This window comes from Drosophila suzukii, chromosome X, assembly GCF_043229965.1.
Source record: "Drosophila suzukii chromosome X, CBGP_Dsuzu_IsoJpt1.0, whole genome shotgun sequence".
NCBI classification, from domain to species: domain Eukaryota; kingdom Metazoa; phylum Arthropoda; class Insecta; order Diptera; family Drosophilidae; genus Drosophila; species Drosophila suzukii.
In genome coordinates, this window is record NC_092084.1 from 9,454,215 (window position 1) to 9,479,063 (window position 24,849).

Sequence of the window (24,849 nt, forward strand, 5' to 3'; positions counted from 1 at the left end):
TGGTTCCTTCTCGTTTGGATTGGATTGCAAGTGGTTTTTAGTTTCGGACAACAGTTGATTGACGGACTGGCAATTAGCCATGATATGTTTATATAGCAGAGTGATTTTAAAGCCGGAAGATCAAAACTAATTGCAAAAGTTATATATCCAGTTTAAGATTTTTTTTGTAAACCATATTCAAATGCCTTTTCTAAGTTTATAAATCTTTTCTCGTGATGCCTTACACCCAATACCAGCTGTCAGTTTCAGCTCTAAAATCTCTACCATAGAATCACTAAATCTTTCAAAGAATTACCGGATACCAGTTAAAAATTTACTCGCGATTTATTCAATTGCTGGTCTGCGGTAATTCCACTCCACATTCTGGCGACAAAGTTGCCGCAAAAAATGCGCAAACTTGGCAAATTATAATTTGTGCAGCGAACAGTTGGCCGTTAGCATCAGTTGGCCAATTGGAGCAGCAAACCGGCCAGCGGGCATATAAACAATGGTTAATTGTGGCAGACTGTGGACATAAGTTGCTGAATTATTGGGCAGTGGTCGAGCTTATCGATCGTCGCCTCTGCCCGTCAGTCGATATAAAGCCAATATGTTCACCAATTTACTGCGTGCAAATGGAGTTTCGAGTGGAGTTTTTTCGACTCTACTGGTTCGTGCGGAACCTTATTTCTTTTTCCCCATTTTCGATAAAAATTTCGTTGGAGGTTCTGGCTGCTTGATTTCTTCAACTTTTGTGCGTCTGGCTAATAGAATCATTTGGCAAAGTTGCCAGCCCGGTTGTGTAGCATTTTGACTAATTAACTGCAAAGTTTTATTGCAGCCAGCGAGGAGAAGATAGAAGTGCTGCAGATGGAAGTTGGTCGGTTTGCATGGGCAATATGCACTGCAAAAAAAATATACTCAACTTGGATCATAGATTAGAAAACATTATATAAAGTATGTGTTGAACAAAATTAGGGCCTTACTTGATTTTCAACTAACTGTCTGAATTTATTTTATAAAGTCATGGCAAACTAGATATAAATGGGTTAACAACTCAACAACATTTTGTGAAATTATGTTAGAGTTGCCATACTTTTTAAAATAAATCTTGCCAGTTATTAAAATATGTTTGTTTTTGCATATTTCATTTTTATTTATATGGATTTATAACTGGCTGAATTTATTTTAGAAAATCCTGGCAAACTAGATATAAAAGAATCTATAGCTTAACAATATTTTAAGAACCTTGTTGAGGTTGCCATACCTCTTAAAATACATCTTTTCAGATAGTGGCCTTAATTTAATATTTTATTGTTACATATTTATTAATATGGATTTATAAGTTCATATTTTTCTTTCAATTTTGATTTACCTTAATTTTTCTGCGCTTGCAAAAATCAACCTATGGAAATTTAATTGGATGAAATTCTTGGCAAGTGTCTGCATTTTTTCCGCGTGTTTTTGCTTCTGGCCCGGCTAGCATTTCCTGTCCATAATGTGGAGGCTCCTTTCGATGGCTTTTCCCCGATTCGCACTCCCCGGAAAAGTTTGTGAGCGGGGCGGCGACGACAATCATAATCGGCATTGACAAACGCACATTGCGTATACGTATATTTATACTTATCGAGTGTACCGCGCATATGCATTTCTACGGGTATTTTTTCAACTGGTATTACATGGTCTTTCGGGACGAAGGTGGACCGCGGAGATGGCTTTCAAAACATTCCCAAAGGTGTCAAGATTATGTGCATAAATAATGAGATTTTCAGACAGCACTGAGTGGGCTAATTAATTGATTTGGCCAAAGGTTAACGCTGGACAAATACGACTAGGAAATAGGTGAATTCTTCTTCTACTAAGATTTACATTGAACTCCAAATGTGGGTAAATTACATATCCAATGTTTGCTCATTAATTTCATACCAATATTTTATCCTCTTTAATTAAAGCCAAAAGATGAAGTGTGACTTGGGTTCCTGTTTCCAGTTTAAAGATCCACTTCTGGAGCTACTTTTAATTTACATGTTCGTGTCCGTAATGGAAAATCACAATTTTTTTTAACTACTTCAAGGAGTTGCGAATGAGCTGGAATGAAATGTTTATCAATTAGCGTGCAAAAATGGTAAATATTTGGATCGATTAGTGGAGCTCCAGTTTGCTTGATCGTTTTGCTCGTTACAAAGTAGCAATCAAAACTAGTTCAGAAATGTTGGCCAGAAGTGGGAAGAGTTCCTGTTTTCGAATTTTGTTTGGCCTAAGAAGCCATGGCTTTTTCAGGAATATAAGATCCTGACTAAATCAAATGAATATATGCAAACTTAAAGATAGTTCACACTTATTAAAGTAAATTATAAAAGTCGAATATATTTCATAGTCTTATCTTTTAATATATATTTATATTTTCTATTCTTATTTAGTTAATGTAATTAATAATTTTATTTTATCTTAATGTTATTTCATATATATAAATATTCTAAAATCTATGTGACTAATGTAATTGAAATAAGTATTTACTTGAGGATAAATAAGCAACTGAATATTTATATACCAATTATTTAAATAAATAAATGAAGTGGTTTTGTTTCCATTTTAAATATTCTATTCAACTCTTATCTGATGTGTGTAAAGAGATTTCTTAATTTAAGCTACAACTTTTTTATCTAATGCCCCATTTTTGAATCCGTTTTCCTGTTGCCAATTTTGTAGTGCAAATTTTAACATAAAATTGATAGCACGAACATGAACAAGCTACAAGGAAAATTCGCAGCAGTCAGAGCAACAATAAGCTCAACAACAATTGCAATTGTCAGCGGCACGTTATCAGGCAAGGAAAAATCGGAAAAAATCGAGGGGGGGAAAACTCTTGGGAGAAATTGTGAAAAATAGGGGGAAATACGGGGAAATACGGGGAGACTGCGCGACGATAAAGCCAAAGTGTTTACGAGCTGTTTAGTGTTTGATGATCGTTGCTACGCGGAGCGGCGTAAGAATGGAAACTCCAGGGGAAGAAACAAAATAAGACTCTGTCCTGTCTTTCCGCTTTTCCATTTCCAAACCCCCCCCACCCCCTTGTTTTTTCTCGATCTGGAAAAACTTGTAACCTTGCAGCCTTGTCATTGTCATCATGCAGACAGCAAAAGAGCTGGGAGCTGGAACTCGGGAACTCTGGCCACTACTGCCAAAGCCAAGATCCCAAGCCAGAGGTTTCTTGGCAGGCGGATCGTGCAAATCTTGTTAGCATTTTTCAGCCATTTCCTTTTTACATACAAACCCCCCAGTAGAGTGGGGGCAAACTATATAAAAGCTTAGAGAAACAACAACAAATAACACAAGCGGGGATGCTGAGTATATCATATTTAGACTAGAAGGATACCCGTTGTTTAGGTTTTATGTGGATAAGGGAGAAAAAACTTCTTAAGATGTGTATTTTAAATATATTCATTTATATGTTATAAATTTAAAAATTGAATTTATTAAGCTAATTCACACGTTTACATTCATTTATTTTTTGGAGTTCTTAAAAAGCCTCCATAAACATTTAAATATTTCTTGTTCCAACATTTAGTATATTTAGAGTTAAATATCTTTTGTAAATTCTTATGTTTTATAGTTATCCCCATGATTTTTATATACCCTTGCTATATTACCCATTGCGGGGTAGAAAAAATATGTTTAAAAGAAAAACAAAAAATTATGTTCGATATCAATTTCGCGTGGACACATGCCAAGAGACACGCAACGCCACCAAACACGCGCACCACATTTTTCCAAAACCCCTTTTCCCCTTTTCTCTGATCTCTGGTAATTGAAAATCTCCAAAGAGAGAGACCAAAAAAAAAAGAAAAACTAAAACAAAAACCCGATGCGGTTTGCCTCTACTGCCCTCCATTGGAAAATGGAGATGCTGTGCAGGATGGAGGATGGAAAATGGGGATATGGGGATGGGTAGGAAGTAATTACGTCTGGCAGCGGATGGAATAGTTTGACACACCGAAAAAAATTAAATTTCCATAATATTTCAGTTATTAATCGATTGGTACTTAATCATATTTTTCATTGACAGATTACTTTTATACATTTTAATATAATACATTTTTTTAAAACATGTTAAAATTAACAACAATATTTTAACAGCATGACTTCCAAATTCTATTTTTTGCTAAGAAATTCTACATATTTAATTTAAAATAAATAAATTTTATATTTATGTAGTTAAACTATAATTATTTAAAATAACAGTGATATTAATTTTCAAATTGCATAATACTTCAATTAATAAAGATTAGTACTTAATTATATTTTTCATTGATAGATTATTTATACATTTTAATCTAATTCAAAATGTTTGTTAAATAATAACATAATATTATGGCTGCTAAAATATATTTTTATTGAGAAATCATTTTTTTTGTACCTTCTTAATTAAAAATAAATAAAATACATATTTGTGTAGACTTGTTACTATTATTAAAAATTCAGTGCTATTTATAATTTTATTAGTACTTAACACTTTATTTTTCTCTGTGCATAAAATGGGCGATTTAAGATCTTGAAAGTCGAGCAGGCAGCAGGAATTAGAATTAGCCCCCCGTCCGTGGGTAAATACATGCAAGATTTGTGCGTGTTATAGGCTGGAAAACAGTTCTTCTCGCCCCCTTCCCAAAATAAAATAACAAGAATCCAAACCAAAAATAATAATAATAAAAGTAAAGCTCAGCCCATCGTGGTTTTTACTTAGCTAGCCCCAGGGCGTGGGCGTGGCAGATCGGTTAGCTGGGAAATGCGAGTGGGCTTACCAATCCGCAGATTGGCTGGCTTTTATCTGTCCAACAGTTGTTGCCTTCTTGTAAATGACCGTTTAATGGAATTGTCATAAAATTCGATTACTAAAACCGATGCGTAGTCTTTACTTTGCGGCCATGGAGTAGCGAAATGATTTGCTGTGTGGGCCGTTGTGGCTGACTTTATCCGATCTCCGGCAGTTTGATGGCTTTGGATCACCTGGAGCCGGGAAAAGGAGATTTTGCATTAATAGATCTAGTGTTTTGCATTTTTTTCATGTTTTGGATGTAGGCTTTTTATTTACCATGCAATGGGTATTTCTTATTTCCACCTTTGTTGTTTTTTTTTTTAATTTCCTGGAGGGATTTGTATTGTATATATATGTTTTCTCTTTTTTTCTATATTTTTTAAGTCAATTTTTCTAATAACTTCAGTTCTCTACTGGGCGTGTTCCGTTAAAAGTTCGAACTTATAATCTTTTCCCACATTTCACCCACTTTTGGGATATTAAGCCTGCAGCCCCGCCCATATCTCTTTATGTATAATCACCTGGACATTATGACCGAACAATTTTACATAATTCCCGCATGGCTAAAAATTCTGCAAATGTGGACCACTTGTGCCACGCCCCCTTTTAGAGGCAACAAAGGAATAATCAAGAGCGTTCCAATTCCGAAAACACAAGGCGTTGTAAGCAGCTCGCCTAATAAAGTGCTCAAAAAACAAAAAAAAATAAACTTAAGCGTTGGGATGAGTACGAATTTGATGATGTCCAGGTTGAGCGTGCGTGCAGCACATGCATAAAACATCATTCCCCGTAATGCCATGGATCTGGAGACCCAGACTTCGGAGTCTAGAATCCACAATCCAAACTCCAGAATCGAGAATGGAGAATCGAGAACCATCCGATCCATGATGAGAGTGCGGCAAGCCGGGCATTTTTGCTTTTATCTCGGGCTCTGATATCTGTGGCTAATGCATAAAATCTTATAATTTGCGCACGTGTTAATCAGACATTATGATGCACACACAACACACGGCGCTCGGCACAGCTGCAAGACTCAAAGTGTTTGAAACTGTGGCCAGATACACTGCGAAAAATCGGGGGGAAAAAGGGGAGAGCTTCTCAAGTGATCTTCAAGTGTTTAGAAATAATTTGCTAAAGCTCAGTGATATCAAAGTCAAATCAAATGATGTACTTTATTTTCATTTAAAAAATATTCATTACTTTATTAAATTTAAAAAATTGTACAACATGTATTTTTTTAATATTTAAATAAAATCTTTTTTTAAATAAATATCCAGTAATTTTATTAAGCCATAAAATTAAAAATAGCTACCTGTAATTATACAATAGTGTATTTAACTATTGTAATATTATATACTACTTCTAAAAATCTTTCGAATATAATTTTTTTCAGCTTTTATAGAGGTAACATTTTTTGTACCACGATATATATTTTTTTCTCAGTGCCCTGGCCCAGCTTAGAAGAAAATCCGCGGGGCAAGGCGTCTGTTGGCCATGACCAAGTCGGCAAACTAACAATTTTAGGCTAATGATGTGCTCATATTTAAGTTAGTTGAAACGCTTTTAGTGCAAGGCATAACTCAAGTTGAGACGGCGAATCTGGGAGTCTCTGTCTCTCCAGCCAGGTGCCACTCTGCGAAACCCAGAGACAGAGATAGAGACAGAGAGACAGAGAATTGGAGAAGAGAAGAGGGGTAACCATTGGAGACACAGAGACTGGGAGAATCGGGACCGCATGCTGTTGCATTTAATGATTGCACGCCTTGACTTTGGCAATAAAACAAATTTGTGGCCATAATTTTCGAAATTCAAATAACACAAACGCTGAGGCAGCCGCTGCTGGATTTGGTTTGCTTTCGGCCAGAATGTCCGTCCTGGCTAAAAAAAAAAGATTCTTCTCCACCAACTTGTTTGCATTGAAAATTTATTGTTACGCAGCCACGAGCGGAACTTCTGGGGAAATACAGGCGGGGAAAAAGGGGGGCCTCGAATGCTTGTCCAACGATTTATGGCATTGCTGCAATTGTTGCCAACTGTAAATGCTGCGGCAAACAAGTCAATTGAATTTATTTCGTTTATAAATTGCCAACAGCAGCTGGCCGCGGGGCGGGGCCACTCTCAAGTGTCAATTGGCCAGCGGGAAGGCAGCAGAGTTCTTCCAATCCGCATACGAATACGTATCCCCAACCAAATCCCAATCCCAATGCCATCCCAACCAGGAGACTACCGATTGGAGACAAATCACTGCCCGATTTGACAACGCAGCAACGTTCACCCGAGATAAACAGCGATGCTCTAGAGATGTAATCCTTTGGATCGGGATTATGCAAGAATAGTAATCGCATCTGGCAGATCCATAAAGAGTGCTAGGTTTTTATGCGAAAACACTTAGGCAATTTAGCACGCGACTATACTGCATTTCATAGAAAGGTCCTTTTGTTTGACAAAAAACTTAAAAGTTTTTCATTTATTTAACATATAAAGATTAGCATAAAATGTAAAACTTAATACTATATAACTTTAAGTTATAACATGTATTTATATTTAATATTTTTCCATATGCAGTGTAAATACTTCATAAAAAGGATTTTATTTTTAAATATTTTCTATTTGTTTTGATATTATTATTTTTTCTAAATATTTTTTTATTTTATCTATTTGTTTTTTAATTTGTTTTACTTTTTTTTCTTTTTCTTTCTTTTTTTTTTTTTTTTCTTTTTTTCCCTTTTTTTTCTTCTTTTTTTTCTTGTTTTTCTTTCTTTCTTTGATTCTTTCTTTTTTCTTAAATTTTTTTTCTTTTTTTCTTTAATTTTTTTTCTTTTTTTTTTTGCTTTTTACTCTTTTCTTGGTAAAAGTAACACTTTTTAAATCACTTCTCATTCTATATATTTCCTAGAATCTAAGAAACTTTTTTAAATTTCATTTAATAGTTATATACTGCCTTTAATTTCAAGTCTTTAGATAATATTATAGAATTTACATGATTTTTTTTTTGAGTATCAAATATAAAATTACCATTATGTAATAACAAAAATCAAGTTAAAAAACCTTTAAAGCAAAGGCAAACCGGAAGACTACAAACACTACAATTTTACCGAAATTCGCATTAATTCCACGGCACGCACTCGATTAAATCATCAGGTATTCTTAACCAAAATGGGATAATTGCTCCATCACGATCCGGCAAAGTATCGTGTCACCATCGCAATCACGCTGCCATCGCCGTGAAAATGGGAAAAGCCAAAAGATTGCCGGTGAATTCTATGAGCGGCCTTTGAATGGTCGATGGGGTTGTGGCTCGGAAACTCGGTCCGAAACTCGCAGGATGGCGATGTTGCCAGTGTGCTGCTGCAGCTGCACTTCTGTGATTTACAATTTTTTCCGTTTGTCTATTTTCTTTCCCGCCAGCCAACTGTCTCTTTGGCTATTTGCTTTTCTATCTTCATTTTTCTTGTTGTTTTTTTTTCTCCTCTATATAAGCAGCAAATTTGCATACGATCTACGGACTTCCTTTCACAACAAACGACCAAAACTCTTGGGCTAATATGAAAAAGTTGAAAAATCTTTAAATACTTTCGAAATGCGAGCACCGAACGAAAATATCAATATAAATACAAAGTGATTTATTGGCAGAGAGGAAGAAGAAAAAGAAGAGGCAGAAGGAGAAGAGGAAGAAAAGGCCGTTTCCTTGCTGGCCAAACAAAAGACTTAGGCAACGAACTTGCTTTCACAAGTTCGAAGCTAGCGCCTCTTAACAAATTATTGATTTATTGCCATCACAAGGCACAAAACACACACACACACACATTGCAAACGGCGCGTTTCACAAAGAATGGTAGAGATCATAAAATATATGTTTTTATATCGAGTTATAAATATCCAGTATATTACCCAAGCTCGGCGATTGATGGCTCTGTAAAATATTTTTAAGTGCCTCACAATTAGTCAGGTCTATTTGTCATAAAGTATGAAAACATCCCAAAGCCATAAGAAATCATTCGTTTCTGTTTGTTTTCGAGCGAAAGAGTTAATAAAATTCTCAACACAACCCACGGATCATATGGGGTCCGATCTTCGACACTCATCGAACAGTAGGCCATACAAAGTTAAAGCTTTTGATTGGTTAGTCAAATTATTTTTTTATTCGTCTGTGGTAGGTAGATTGTCTTTTGCTTAACTCGTTATTTTAATTCTTAAGTATACTATATAATTTTTTAAAACTTCTAGAGATAAGAAAATAGTTCAATATATTATAAAGATAAATTGTATTATATTGAAACAGATTAATGTACTGTTTTTTATTTTTATATAATAACTTCTTCTATCTATCGTTTTTGGACACCACGAGTTCTTTGACCTTCGAGTTCCCACTCCATCCAAACAAAGGTGACAAATAAATAATAGATAGAACAAGTCCGTTCGGGGCGATTGGAGATCGATCTGAGAATGTGGTGCTAGTTATGTAATGTCAACAGATCTTGCAGCCGGCTGGCTGGGGGCTGCGAACCAAAAGCACACTTTAAGCAGCTTTATGATGTGTTAAAACTGTTGCAACAACAACCATTGCCATGACAAGCGGCGGCAGCAAAAAAAAAACAGATAAAAAAGGATGACGATGACTGGCCAACGTCATCGTCATCGTCATTGTCGTTGTCATTGTCGTCATCGTGGAAATGTTGGACTGACGGACGGACGGTTTCGCTTTGGCTGGGATCAAGTGTTCAAGTTCTCGGCCAGTTGTGCACTGAAAAAAAATATTACACTATTAATAAAGCATAAATCAAAAATATAGTGCAGCACATTTCGAACTTTAAGGCCTAACAAAATGTATTTTGATGAAAATAACATGAGAAAATAAATAAATTGATATGGGATAAATAAATTTGTTTATATAAGTGTCCTTAATTATGTATATATGATTTTCTATCTAAGCTTAATTATATATCTCTACAATTTTTGATTTAAATATCATCTAATAAGTTCAATACATTTAATTCCCCTGATTTCATCTGATCCTTAAATCTTAACTTTAGGGTTTTCCAAATGCCCTATTGGTTTTTACGATATGTATTTGAACTAAACCCATTATTCTTTCTGTGTAATTTCAAATCAAGATCAGGCCACAACAGCAGCTTCTTCACTTTGGTCTTTATCTTTCGCCGATAATTGATCATCATCAGTCGGTTTTAATTGATCGCCTTTTGCCCAGTCCCGCCGCCTCCTGCATTACATTGTATTACATTTAGTTGGATCTGCGATCGGCGGATCGATGGATCGATGGTTCGCTGGATCGCTGCATTGATTGTAATCAATCACTTTCGTGGAATTGTGCCTGCTGAATGAAACGAACTATGCTATAGGCTGTATCCTATAGGCCATAGCTGCCGTTCCGTCGGTGGCCCAATAATCCGGCCCATAAGTTGCAGCTCCAGTTCTCTTTGGTCTTTAGCACGAAGGCGTTGTCAACGGGCCGCGGACTTTGGCTTTGACTTTGGCATTTTCCTTCCAATCATCAGCCACAATTGCGTACGTGAGCTGCACTCCAACTGGCGATCAGAACCCCATTCGACTCTATCCGCGATCCGCGGTCCAAGATCCCAGTTTCAGTTGCAGGTTGCCTTGCCACATGCTGCGTCAATAAGTCACTCGATGGCATTTGTGAAATGCATTAGATCAGCGCACATATCGAAAAAAGCGATCGATGAATAGCCGATCGTGAAGCACGAAGCAGCACAAATTCCTATGCAAATTGTTGTGGGCAGTTCTTTTTGTTTTTATTGATCTTCAGCGTCTTGCTGCCAAGGATCTTTCAAGGCCAACATTTAGATTTGTTGCAGGTCAAGGTGCACAGTTGAATATTGGGCTAAAAAAATCGAACATGAAAATGGTTTCAAATTGTGACCCTCGTTCAAAAGAAAACTTTTAATGTAGAATATTAGATAATTAAACCACAAATTCATAGAGGTATGCCACGTCTAAATCGGGATCCTATAACTCAAGTTATGGAATTCAAAAGTGCAGATTTTGGGTTCCTATTCTGAAAGCCATTGAAAGTACGGAAAAATCCAACATGAAAATGGCTAAAATTTTGACCCTCTTAAAAAAAAAATATTTGAATGTAGAATATAAGAGAATTGAACCACAAATTCATAGAGGTATTCCACATCAAAATCGGATTCCCATAACTCAAGTTATGGAATTTAGAAGGGCAGATTTTGGGTTCCCATTCTGAAAGCCATTTGAAATACGGAAAAATCTAACATGAAAATGGGTTAAAATTTGGACCCTTCTGTAATAGATTAATTTAAATGTAGAATATAAAAGAATTCAACTACGAATTCATAGAGGTATCCCACGTCTAAATCGGGATCCAATAACTCAAGTTATGGAATTTAGAAGGGTAGATTTTGGGTTCCCAATCTGAAAACCATTGGAAATACGGAAAAATTGAACATGAAAATGGGTTAAAATTTTGACCCTCCTGTAATAGATAAATTTAAATGTAGAATATAAGAGAATTCAACTACGAATTCATAGAGGTATCCCACGTCTAAATCGGGATCCAAAAACTCGGGTTCCCATTCTGAAAGCCATTTGAAATACGGAAAAATCTAACATGAAAATGGGTTAAAATGTTGACCCTTCTGTAATAGATTAATTTAAATGTAGAATATAAGAGAATTCAACTACGAATTCATAGAGGTATCCCACTTATAAATCGGGATCCATTAACAAAAGTTATGGGAATAAAAAGTGCAGTTTGGAGCATTTAGAAGTATTTATTTTGCTCCCTAAAAAATTTTTAGAGCTGTTTGGTGCCACTAGTTTTTCACAATCATTTAAAAATATTTTTACTTCCAACAAAAATTATTCTTATGTAAATAATTTGTTTAACCACTATAAAACTGCTTATAAGCTAAGAGTATCCGCGGGTTATCCTTATAAATTCCACATTTTGTTCTTATCTCTGCAATTAGCCGTGGTATTTCCCAGAGAATTTTTGACTTCGATTTGGATTCGTACTTGGATTGGATTCCTCCATTAGAGCGGCTGTCAATTAGAAAATGTCTGCGATGTCAGCCAGATGTTTTGGCCCAAACGAAATGCACTCGATCTTAGAGGATAGCCACCTCTCTTTTTCTCCGGTTTCCTGAGATGTCTAATTAGCATTCGCTTTGGTGGACCCCAAGGCCAGCCAATGGCCCCTCCCACTTTTCCTCCAACTAAAAACTGCATGCCGAAATGAAAAAATAAACCTCCCATATGAACATCGAACCAAATCGAACCGAATCGAACAGGAACCGGAGCAATAAACAAAGACATCAATGGCCCAGGGGCTATAGCTGCCCGATTCTTCAGCGATCGCTGCTGCTTCTTCTTCTTCATCATCGTCTTCTGAATTAGATGCAGTCCCATAAATAATAATTCGACGGCAAATGCAAAGTGGAAAAGCAAATACTTGCCATGGCGACAAATGCTCAGCACAACAGTGGGCGACAGAAGAGAGAGAGAGATAGAGGGGGGCTACGGCGAAGAAAGAGACGAGGGTCTGCAGTGAAGAAAGAGAGGGGCTATGGAGAGCCACTGCTTGGCACACGTTTGCCCAGAGACCCAGAGCAATCAATAATCCAAAGCGTAGAATCAAGGGAAGTACGCGGGGATCAAGCTTAGATCGGAATGAATTCGCACTGCGAAGAGATCAGAGAGAAGAAAGGCGGCAAGGAGAGGGGAGAAGACTGCAGAAGACACTGGGAAGCGAGGTCCCAAGAATGGCGGGAGAAGAAGAGGGGGGGCCTCAGAACCTGTTCACCCAACGGGCCGCACATTAGGAGGTAGTTGAGAAGTAAGGCAGATTCTTCTCTGTCTTTTTTTTCTGTTGGTATCCTTTGGGTTCGGAAGCTACAGATTATGCGTAAGAAATGGGTTTCAACCTTGAGTATACCCTATGAAGATAACAGGAGTTTTCAATGAAGGTCTCATTTGAAAAGTATTCTAAAACTGTTATTAGTTAATGGATTTAAAATGTAATCGATGGTATCTCCTCATGTTTTATTTCGAAAACTTCCTTTTCTTGGGAAATACCATCTAGATCTACAATATGTGATCTAATGCCTTTCTTATTAGATAAATCTTAGCATTTTTTTTCTAATGTGCTGATCTCTTTATCTCTTGTTAATTCATATCATCAACTAGTTCATATTACTCGTATGTACAATGAACATATATTTAATCATAATTCGATCGCTCCGTGTGCAAAGCCCGTAATTTCGATGATGAAAAGAAAGAAACAAAGTAGTTCTACCATTAACTTATTTATACCCATATAATTCGGAAAATGTTTTGTTAGCCAAACCCCTGCGCGCCATAATCTCTTATCGTACCACTCATCGATTCCCTGTTCGGCCCCCAATGAGTATACCCCATTATTGCCCAGTTATTTCGATCTTGCTGATTATAAAAATAGCAAACGAGTCACGGCCAGATCGACAAGCAGCGCCAGTTCAAGGAGACACCACAACAAACATACACCACTCTGTGAAGAGAGTCGGGGAAGACCGGAGAATTGACCAATCGAGAATCGAGCAGAAGAACCAAGAATAGCGTAGGTATATCGTATCGTATCGTCTTTCAATGCTCTTTCAGTCGCGGATTCCTGTTTGCTGTGCCCATCTCTTTTGCACTCGCCTTTTTTCGGCATTAGAAGAGCCTCACATCCTCCGAAGAATCTGTTGCCAGCGAAGGAGAAAAATTATTATAATAAAAATAATAGCAAACCGGAATTTCCTGATCCTGTTTGTCTGCCTATCAACCTACCAACAAACTAAGCAAACTACCAACTGTGATTCCTTTTTGCATGTAAAGTACGCTTGGCGCAGATGTTTTTTTTTTTCCTTTATAGAGTTCGTCCCGAGATTTCCTATGTAAGGCATTGGGTTTGCCTCGAGATGAGTTTTTTTAGAAGGCGGCTAACTGATCATCGGGATTACCCTTTGCCATCGATTCGCTTTCATTTCTTATTGTTAAGAACATTTGCACCTAATCTGTGGTAAACATATGTACTATTTTAATAAAACTTAGTATGTGTGTTTTCCATTTAAAATCAATCAGTTCTCATCTCATTTTCACATCGTTATATTAATTATAATTAATCTTTTAGAGAGCATTAGTTCCATCGCTTTTTAATGCAAATGTAACAGCTGTGCGTTTTTGCATTTTGATTGCTTTTTGCATTATAATTCAAACTAGCTTTTAGCCTGGAAGCCGGCTATCGCGAATAGAATCCCATTTAGCCAATGCATCTGCCACCCGATCAGCTGCAACTTTGGTGTTAGCTTTAGCTTTGGATCCCGATCCCGATCCCCCTCCTTCCAAAAAAAAAAACTGGCCAGGAAGAAGTCAGACTGCTTTAAACTTGGCAGCAATATTTATGAGTGGCTCCACGATGCTGGCAATTAATACGATTATCGGGCAGATTAATTGGCAATACGAGTGCAATTAATACCAGGTTGGATCAGCACTTGTCAGGAGACTATATTCTTGATGTCAAAAACTTCCAGCATATTTCAGAAATCTTATCCGATAAAAATGTCGTCTTGGGTGATCTAATTTCTAAAAACAAAATATCCTTTTTAGCACAGTTTTGGATCTGAAAACATGAAATTTTCATTCAAAGTTTTCTAAACTTAAAGAAAACATTTTGAGATCTTAAAGGAAACTGATGCCAAGTCCGGGTACTGAAATATTGAATGGTCTTAAAGCCCAGTTAAATACGAAAATTACTTATTGTTTACCTGAGAATTACATTACTTAACAGAAAAGTCAAATATATTCTTGGTTTATTTGCCTTAAATTAATGGCGTGGAAAATATGGAAAAAAAGTACAGGAACATCAACAATATCATCAATATTTATATAACTGTTCTTCAAAATAAAAACGAAGGCTGGCCGAATACAGAATAAATATGAAGCGCGTGCAAAATAATTTTAACATATAAGAGAAATAAATTTCAATCGGGTTTCTTAATTCTTTCTGTTGGTTTTTTAACTTTTCTTATTTTTGTTTCATTTGTTTGCCTCCAGACGTCAAGTGCAGTATGCTGATAAGGCTGGAGAATCCGAATCCAAAGACAGGAGACTGAAGACAGGAGAACGAAGATCCAGACAGATTTTATGGCCAAAATAAATGACGAACAGCGAAAACGGCAAAAGGCAAACGGCAACGAAAGGAACAGGCTAATAAAAAGCCATTAAAGCCAAGTTCAGGCAGGTCATGTGAGTCAGTTCGTTTGTTTTGTTTCGGGGCCTTTTGGGAATTCTCAGATCCCCGATTTTTGGGTGGGTCTCTCTCTCTCTCCCGTTTCCATAAATCAGCTAAATTAGAAACGAAAAAACAAATTGCAAAAAGGGAATAAGGAAAAACAATCCAAGAAACGTAAGACTAATGAGGGAAACTATAATTTAAAGAGCCTCTGAAAAGGGGAAAGAGTGGGGTGTGGGGTGTGGCCCTTTTTTTCTGGGGGGGAAACCCACCTCCTCAGATTTTTTACCACCTTCCATCTACCTTCTTGCATTTCGCTTTGTCCGCCTTTTTTTTTTGGAGGTGTTCCTTGCCCCTTTGCCATCGTATTCTCTTCTCAGAAAGCAACTGTATTTGAAAAGGAAAAGGGAGAAACCAGTTTCGGTTTTGTTCTCTTTCGTTACCAACTTCCATTTTCCTTTTGGGAATTTCGCATTTTGGCTTATAAGAATTTGGTCTTAAAAAAAAGGAAGAACATAGTAAGATTTATTTTTATTTTACTAAAAAAAATCATTAATAATCCTTTCGGGTAATTTGTTTTTATTCTTTTTCACAGGTTTTATTTCAATTTTGGTTTTAAAAATTTTGGTTCTTGCAAAACAGGAAGAAAATAATGAGATATATTTTTATTTTATTTAAAATCTATATTTATAAACCCTTTTTAATGTTTAAAAAAAATATTTGGGCAATTTTTTTTAATCTCCTTCAGAATATTTTTTTGTGTTTTTATGGTTTTGTTCATGATGACATCATGGAATGCAAATTCCAGCAAAGACAATGAGCAGATCAACAAAAAAGACAGTCGAAGAACAATGAAATAACAATGAAACCCGCTGGACAAAAGTCTGGAAAATCGTTTCTTTCTTACCATGGTGAAAAATTCCTAAGATCTTCCAAGAACGAGAATGAAACTCATAATATTTGCATAACAAATTGGGTCAAATGAGCCAGCAACGCACACGTAATGCTAAACAAATCAAAATATATGTATATATATATATATTATTCGATATGTACAAAGATATAGATTTATATGCAGATGTACGACTCCTCCCTCCATGGGGTATATGCTAATCAAATGAGCGTGTCCATATGGAAATGAATGAACGACGACAAAAAAAAAAACTGTAAACGTTGTACAATAATCTAAAGTCGGTGGGGTCTTTGGGGGGTGCTATATGGATATGTATTTATATATATATATAAACAGAGAGACAATGCACAATTGCCTATTAGCATAATGATGCCATAAAGTGCGATCGATTGGATGGGTTTTGGGCGGTAGTTGACCAAAAGAATGCGGTGAATGCCAAACGGAATGTGAGCAGGCCAAAAGCAGTGCTTATCAACAGCCTCATAGACACCTCATCAAGGTGTAGTCCCCCTATATATTTATATATATATATATACCTATATAAATTCTTTCTTATATATATACATAGAATATATGTATATGTTTATTCCTCTACGCATCGTTTCGTTTTATGACAATTAACACCGCTCAAGAAGGCAAACAAACAGCGACATCGTCTGGTTGTCTCCGCTTTATGGACAGGTTAACCGAGTTGCGGACTAGGGGGGATTGGGTTTGGGAATGGGTAATGTTTGTGCAAATATGGCGTAATAAAGCGCAGTGTATGCAGCCAAGAAAATACTTCCTAGTAATAGCTAGACGGCCATTAGGGTTCTCTTCACTCACAGTACTGTTAAATTGGTTGTATATATATGGTTCTCTGGCTTCTTATCCATCCGCAATTATGTTTTATAAGAGTCTGGTATCTGAATGCCTAATGAAGTTGCAGCTGGTATTTCTAGTCTCGACTAAAACTGAAATATTTTATTCCTTAAGTGTTACTTAAATATGTCTTTGCACTTTTAAATTTTAATTGTTATTAAACTAGCATATATTTTAAATTAGAAATAGTTTTTTAAATATTTAACATTTATTAAATTTAAAGATACACAGAGAAAATTCTGACGTTCTTATCTGAGTTAAAAATGTTCTTAAAAAAATAATGACATTTTTGAAGTTGAAAATGTTTTTATATTGTTCGAATCAAGTTGAATTGGCGGTATTTATGTACTTTGTATATTTCAACAAATAAACTATTAGTTCAGTCCGTAGAGTATACTTAAAAGTTGTTAGATGAACTCAATTTAACTTTTCTCTTCTCACCATTTCGTTCTAATATTGAGAACATTGATACCAAAATGTGCTTAAACGGTTTTTAAGAACGAATGTTCTCAGTTTAAGAACAATGTTCTTGGATATTTCTCTCTGTGTATTACTATACATATATATTATATTAAAAGCTACATTTTTGGTAATATATCATATGGAATTGCTACTCCTTTATTATCTATTCAGTAAAAATCAGTGATATCTATTATAGTTAGAAGCTAACATCAATAGTTCCCCTGTTACAGCGATCTTTGTCACTGTTATCGCTGATCAATTTTTTTGTGCGGTTGCCATTACCTTGTTGTATCTTTCCATCGGCTGTCCGTCAATCAATTTCCCAGCTTCAATCTGTTAACATATCACAGATGTATCTGCAAGATGCTAATGCATCTGTGTGCGTGTCTGTTATCGCTGGCAACAAAGTGGCTGGCAACATGTTGCATGTTGCCGGGTGTCATCTATATAAGAAATATAAGAAAGGAACGATCAGGAATAGAATATGGAGTATAGCGCGTGTCTTGGCCGGCCGGTTGGACTTGAATCAATTCGTCATTTAAATGATAGACCCCCCCCGTCCTCCCAATTCCGATCGCCCTCCTCCCACCCCCTTTTGCCACACCCCTGAGGCAATGGCAGCACTTAGCGCAACATCAACTTAAATTGCAAAAAAACTAAAAAAAAAAGAGGAAAAAACCCCAACTGGAAGCAGACGAAACCGGAGCTACGATCCACTCCACTACCGGGGAACGTGCCAGGCCAAATTAATTGCTTCGTTAGATCGAAGAGGATGGCTTATGGATGGGAAAAAGGGGGGTCGCCTGTGCCCCAGAAGAACCGCTTTGGCCAATTTTTTAGCTCTCCCACTTCCGCTGCAGCGGAAAAAGGGGGTAACACGAGCCACTGCCACTGCCACTGCAACTGCCACTGCCGCTGCCCAACAACGATTGACAAATTTCCAAATGCCATTAAGCAGGCGTTGCATGCAACCAGCCCCAGACTCCCAACCAAACCCCAGAGACAAAGAGGCGAAAAAGAGGCTCGCTGCAGAGGAAGATGGCTAATGGATGACAAAACAGGTGGCCAACAGCAGCGGTAGCCACGAATCTGGACTGCTGAGGTTACCAAGGCACTGGGAAAAATATATATTCTATCTAAATAATCAAATAAAAATTATAATAATATTTAAACAAAAATTATTCTATTTAAAAAATATCTCATTGCATTGTATTTGAACCTACACAACACTATTTTATTATTACAACCCAGCTGTAAAATAATTACAATACATACTTAGCAAAGAAATCTATTTATTTAGTAGCAACATTTTTTTTATAAATATTAATCTTGGGGAACATTACAAAACTATTTATTTGTCTCATCTTTTTTAAGTTTTGCGGGTAAAAAAACTTTTTTTTTGTACTAATTTTCTATTCTCTTTTTTTTGCACTGTATTCTTTACTACTTCACAAAACTTTTAATTTCTCACACCTTTTTTAAAGTTTTGTAGGTTGAAAAAGTAGAAATTTTTTTTTAAATTTTCTTTTAAGAATGTTTTGGAGTTTTCTTACTGTGTACAATGTATTGCCATTGCAAAACGCCCCGCTGGCGTTTGCAATTACCGTGTGGATGCCACCACACAGCCATTAAATCACATTGCTGAAATATTTCATCGGTTTGCAAATTTTCGACAATCAACTTAATCGGAAATGCTCCGTTTTTTATAACTTTATCATCGCCCTGGATTGTGGACTCTCCGTCCAGGGTCCAGATTTTTGCCACGATGCTGTTGATGTTCCAGGCCGCAGGTGGCAGCCCCATCGCTGTTGTCGGTGATAAGAATCTTGTTGCGGCAATCTCTCCTGGGCATCTATGAATGTCTTTTCCCGCCCGGAACCCCCACTTCCCGAGATCCTCGAGATCGTACCATCCATTGCTTTATTTTACCCCAACCATCCAGCTCTCGAGTCCATTTTGAGGCATGTTTGCTGCCATTTGTTGCTTAATTAATGCTGCAGGTGACGCTGCTAACGAGATGGAAGCCACGCCCAAATATAGATATACATATGTAAGTTCATATTCGAGGCAGGGAAATTCAAATAAATCATATTTCTGAATACGCCGTTAAAATACGGCAAGAGAAAATAATTTGCAGGATATTAAATTTCAACCAGTTGTGGTTAAAAAGATAAGATATGTTCGTGTTTTTTTAATTACGTTCTTGAAGTGGTAAAAATATGATCTATTTGTAAAACAATAGATTACATAAGTTTAGAGCTTTCTTCTTTACAATTTTTAAAGAAGTCTCATTTAGAGAAAGGTTAACTATCAAAACGAGCCAAATCAAAGTAGCCACTCCCCACAACAAAAGGGCAGACAAAAAAACATATATTTATTGTTGGGGTGTTAGAGGGGCGGAGATTTGTAGATTCGTAGATCCATAGATACACCCAAAATAAATACCAGAGTCCAGTCACCTTCACGCATTTTGCATAAGACGAAAGCCGCGGACAAAAGGAGGCCAAAAATAGATTGCAAAAAAGTAGGAAAACAAAAAACTATATATTAAAATCGGTAAAGAAATGTTAAACCAATTTCCGAAGAGATATATCAGGCTCAGGAGAAAACAAAGCCACAGCCCTTTTGGGATGATATAATCCCAAAAAATAACCATAAAACACAAACCACGAACAAAGCTTCTGGCGAATGTGTCGATATATTGACAAACGTAAATAGCAATTGTGGAATCGAAATAGAAAAGGGGCGGTGCAATGCCGATTACGATGGGGGTTATAGGACAGACCGACAGACAGACAGGTTGTTAATCGTATCGAATCGATTTATTTGTTGTATTTTTCTATATTCCCAACTGACGATGGGCGATGGGCGATTGTGACAAATGTCAACGAACAGCGAAACGAAGCGAACAAAAGGTTCGATCAAGATTTCAAATTGTCTATTGTTGCCACAAATCGTCGGGGTGACAATGGGCCCCAGAAGTAGCCCCCAAGTAGTAGCCAAAAATGATCCGAAAAGCTGCTGCTGAGGAAGATGCCCCCAGCGAACGGTACTTTCCAAACCCGTCCCCGTACCGCCCTCTAAATTATACTTTTTTTTTTTATTTTTTTGGAGGGCCATTCTTTAACTCTCGCTCGTGTTCCATTAACAGTCAAAGTTCATGTGCCAGGGCGTCGGAAAACGAAATCGATTGGCGGTTAAAGATCTGCGTCAATCCATAGGGAAACCTGCTTTTAAACTACGATTAAATAAAGTAAAATAAATATATTTAAGTAAATATTATAAATATTACCTTTTTTAATCTATTTTTTATTCATTTGATTATATTTAAATATTTCTTTCTTTAGGATATTAAAGATTATCATTTATTTATTCATTTGATTATATTAAAATATTTTCTAATTTAGGATATTAATATATATAATTTATGTATTCATTTGATTTCATCTTTGTCTTTATGATATTTCATCTTTATTATTAAATAATCAAATATAATGAATATATTCTGTCTATAAAATGTAAACCTCCTATCAAACATAGCCAGGTTGTACTGTAAATTTGTTTATACCAATATAAGAGCTCTTGGGGCTCTTTGACAAACTTTATTTATGTTTTTCTTCACGCTCGACCGTTAAGTTAACTGCACATTTGCTTTGTTTGGCTTATTGGCCGCTTATTGTTTTAAACCCGTGATCTCTGATCTTTGATCTCTTGGCCCTGTATGACATGATTTGTTTTCCTTCGTCACCATCAAAGAGAATGTTTTAATTATTTCCGAAGCCAAAGCACTATGGGGAATTTGCTCACTTTTTGTGGCATTAATTAATATCTTAAGAACAAAGCAACATTTAAAAGTTTTGTTTTTAGAATTAAGTATATAAAATTTAAAGGAAGTAAATTAAAAAAAGATGGGCGTGGTCCCGCCTTTTTTTTAAGAAAAAAAAATTTTTTTTTCTTGTCAATAAAATAAAAAAAATTTTTTTTCTTGAATTTTTTTTTAAGAGACCAAACTGATTTAAAAAAAAAATTTTGCCTTTTTTTATTTCCCATTTTTTTAGTGAAATTGTAATTTTTTGTATTGTGATCACTATAATTCTTAACAAAAATACTAAAATCCTATATATCAACGTTAAGTAAGTGAAATGATGTTGTAAAATAATTTTTAAATAATCGTTATTTAATAAGAAATATAACTGCACACTGTTTTTCTTAAGATAACATCGAAACTGGCATTTACCAGACAAAAATGAGGAAAATATACCATATTAGGTAGAGGTCTTTAAAGCTAAATTTTAGAGAAAGTGCGCAAAAGTGCACTTTTATACTAACCGAGCTCAATGAGAATTAAATTCTCTACAAGATAAAAAAGGTTTCAGAGGTGGAAACTGCTGGAATCACTTTGTAGCTCTATTTAAAAATACAAATTAACTTAAAGATTTTGATTTTTTTGAGGTTAGAACTAGAACACGAATATACGAGCACCACAATCAATAAATACAATATTAAGGTCACAAACACAAGTTACAAGTCCCTCTGATTGGATGGTATTTCAAAAACCTCAGAGCTATGTTTAATTTTACACTTTTTGACAATTTAAACTATTAAGAATAATAGGCGCTTTACCAGCGCTGCCACCTCGTTGAAATAAAAACAGGCTTTAACAGCTGATAACTTAACAGTGGTGCGTACTGTTAAACTTTTCTGTTAGTAACATTAGATATTGATGTTATCGTGATGCATTCTGATAAACAAAACCTATTTTTAACGACTTTTAAAAAATGGGTTTTGGCCAAAAAAAGTGGTCAAATTCCCCATAGTGCAAAGGAGGAACCCCTTATTGACTTTCTGACTGATTAATGCCCCTTTCAATGCCCCCTCTAAAATTAGATTTCTCACCAACCAGACATCTTGGCCGATTTGCCACGCCCATCGATCTCCTCCTGTTCAGGGGTAAAAAAAAGTGTTTAAGGTGTCGTCGATAACGCCCAAATGAATAACTAATCTTCTATTCTAATGACTGTCACTAAGTAGGCGTGTCCTAATCGCCGAAGAATACCACTGTGATTGCCGCCGGCGAGAAGATTCGGTGGCACGTGTGGGAAGATTCTACAATGCGACTCGAAAGAGAACAAAAGAATGATCGAATAATATATTGAGAAACTATTTTATAGAGGCGCAGAACATGTGTATTTTAGCTTCTTAAGTAGAGAATTAATAATAATTAATTTTATAAAGGTACATATATTATATAATATTACCTTATTGGGACACGTGTGGGAAGAATCTACAATGTGACTCGAAAGATAACAAAAGAATGGTAAAATATTATGTTGAGAAACTAATTTAAAATGGTGGAAAATATGTGTATAATCGCTTATTAAATAGAGAATTAATAATGTTAAGATACAAATGTTAATATATCTTTTTAATTCAAATATTATAATATTACCTTATTGAGTAAATGAGTACTTAAACTAAAAACAAAGATTTATAACGTCATTAGAACTACAGGAAAACGAAGAGGGAAAATCTAAATATGGTGTAAAATAAATTTCGCTACGGAAAGCATTAGGGAAATCAATGGCTAAATACAAATAATGAGCCACGGCCACATTCCGAATGATTGGCCAACTCATTTGAGGGGAATCTCCAGCCATCTACAGGTAGCCAATGTCACAATGTTCCCAAAGCCCCCGGAGATGTCCGTCTTTGGTGACTTCTGTTTCTGCTGCCTGATGTGTTCTGAAAAACTCCGTCTATGGGAGTTTTTCTCCATCATCTCCACTGGCCTCCTGTCTTCTGGCTTCTATCCTGTTGCCCCTCACAGGTGTGCTGCTAAAATAGTTGACTAATTAATTTATAATGCAATTTCACCGCGATCGCAATGGTGAAGAAGAATTGGTGGCGAGGGGGATGCATTCGGGAGGAGGATGATCGCTACCATTTGCAACATGGAAACCGTTTTAATACACACCACAACTAGCACCACCAGAACCACCAGCAGCCGCCTAATCATTGTTTACGACATGGTTAGCCACTGGCCAGCCATTTGGCTGCACAGAAGAACCAGTGGAAACATATATTTGGAGACCCATTATCATACGAATCTATGAAACCATGCAAATGGGAAATGGTTCTTTATTTGGAAAAAAATTCTCAGTTATTATATATTTTTTTTACATTACTTGACTTAATTTCTAAGTATTTAAAAATATAGCTTGGTCAATTTATAAAACTATACAAAAAAAATATCATAGAATTTTGAACATTTTCAATTCTCCACTTTCTACAAAAGAGTGGCAACCTTATTTTTAAATTCTGAAATATTTTTAAAATTTACAATTATTTGGAAAGATTATCTTTATTTTCTAGTTAAAATTCTACAATGAAAGCTCAAAATCAGAAAAAGATTACATCCAAATTCTTTACCGTGTGGAGTATAAAGTCAGGTCTCTGTGGTCTTTCTCCGTAGAAACTCAGGTTGTGTGGTCCCCCTTTTCCAAAAAAGAGTGGCAACCTCATTTTTAAAGTTTTTAATATTTATATAACTGACAATTACTTAGACAAATTATTATCTTAATGCTTTCAAGTTTTGTTTCTTCTAAGAAAGTGCAAAATCTGAAAAGGAATATCTTCAAATTCTTTACCGTGTGGAGGATAAAGTCAGGTCTCTCTAGTCTTTCTCCGCAGAATCTCAGGTTGTGTGGTCCCCCTTTCTCCACACCAGTCCCCCTTTGCAAGGGAAATTTATGCAAATGGCTGGACAGAACTTTGCAAAGCCTTTGCGCAATTATCCCCGTAAAGCAGAAAGTGCGAGGAGCCGGGGAAAGACCTCACCTGCTGCAGCATTTGGCATTTGATTGAACTCAAGTGTGCCAGATGCGTAATGAGTTGATGGGGCAAGGGATTTGGTAGGCGGAAGGCTGTACGCGGAGAAAGGGGCGTGGAAAAAGAGCAGGAAAGGGGGGTGGGGGGGTCCAACACGTGACAACTGCGGTGCGGTCAATAGAAACTGAAAATCAATTGGAAATTCCTATGAATACCAGAAGAAAATTTAAAGAAACTAAAACGACGGCAAGTAGAAGAAAAACCACTTGCATGTGGGTGAAGCAATTTGAATTTTCTTCTTTTTTTAGTAGGTATCTACAGTGGGACTAGAAATTAATTTTTAAGTTTTTTTTATGTTTATAAATGTACAAAAATTTAAAAAAAAATATATAAAAATATATAAAATATTATAAATACAAATATAAATATAAATATAAATATAAATAAAAAGAAATATAAACAAAAAATATCAGTATTTTGGGCGAAACAAAAAAAAGTAATGGTCTCAAAATGGAATGTCATACCTTGCCGAACTCGTAATAAAATTCCCAATCGATTTGCATTTACACCTAAAAAATTTTTATGTAGGCCAATTTTTGCAAAAAAGTGTGATGTTACCCCTTTCAAAAAAAATAATAAATGTCGAAAATTTTTAGTTCTGAAAATCAGCCGGAAAATGACTGCGATCAATTATCTAGCTTATTAGCTGTCCATAACAGTGCGCCTTTTAGATAT

General features: G+C 35.9%; 1 long non-coding RNA gene across 1 annotated transcript in view; it reads left to right on the forward strand.

Annotated features, from left to right (window-relative positions):
* Window positions 1–24,849, forward strand: part of LOC108016861 (uncharacterized) — an 88,615-nt gene that overhangs the window by 55,070 nt on the left and 8,696 nt on the right. Inside the window, exon 2 of the long non-coding RNA XR_011604769.1 lies at window positions 14,873–15,064. This is a non-coding gene — a long non-coding RNA (uncharacterized lncRNA). The remainder of the gene's footprint in view (window positions 1–14,872; window positions 15,065–24,849) is intronic.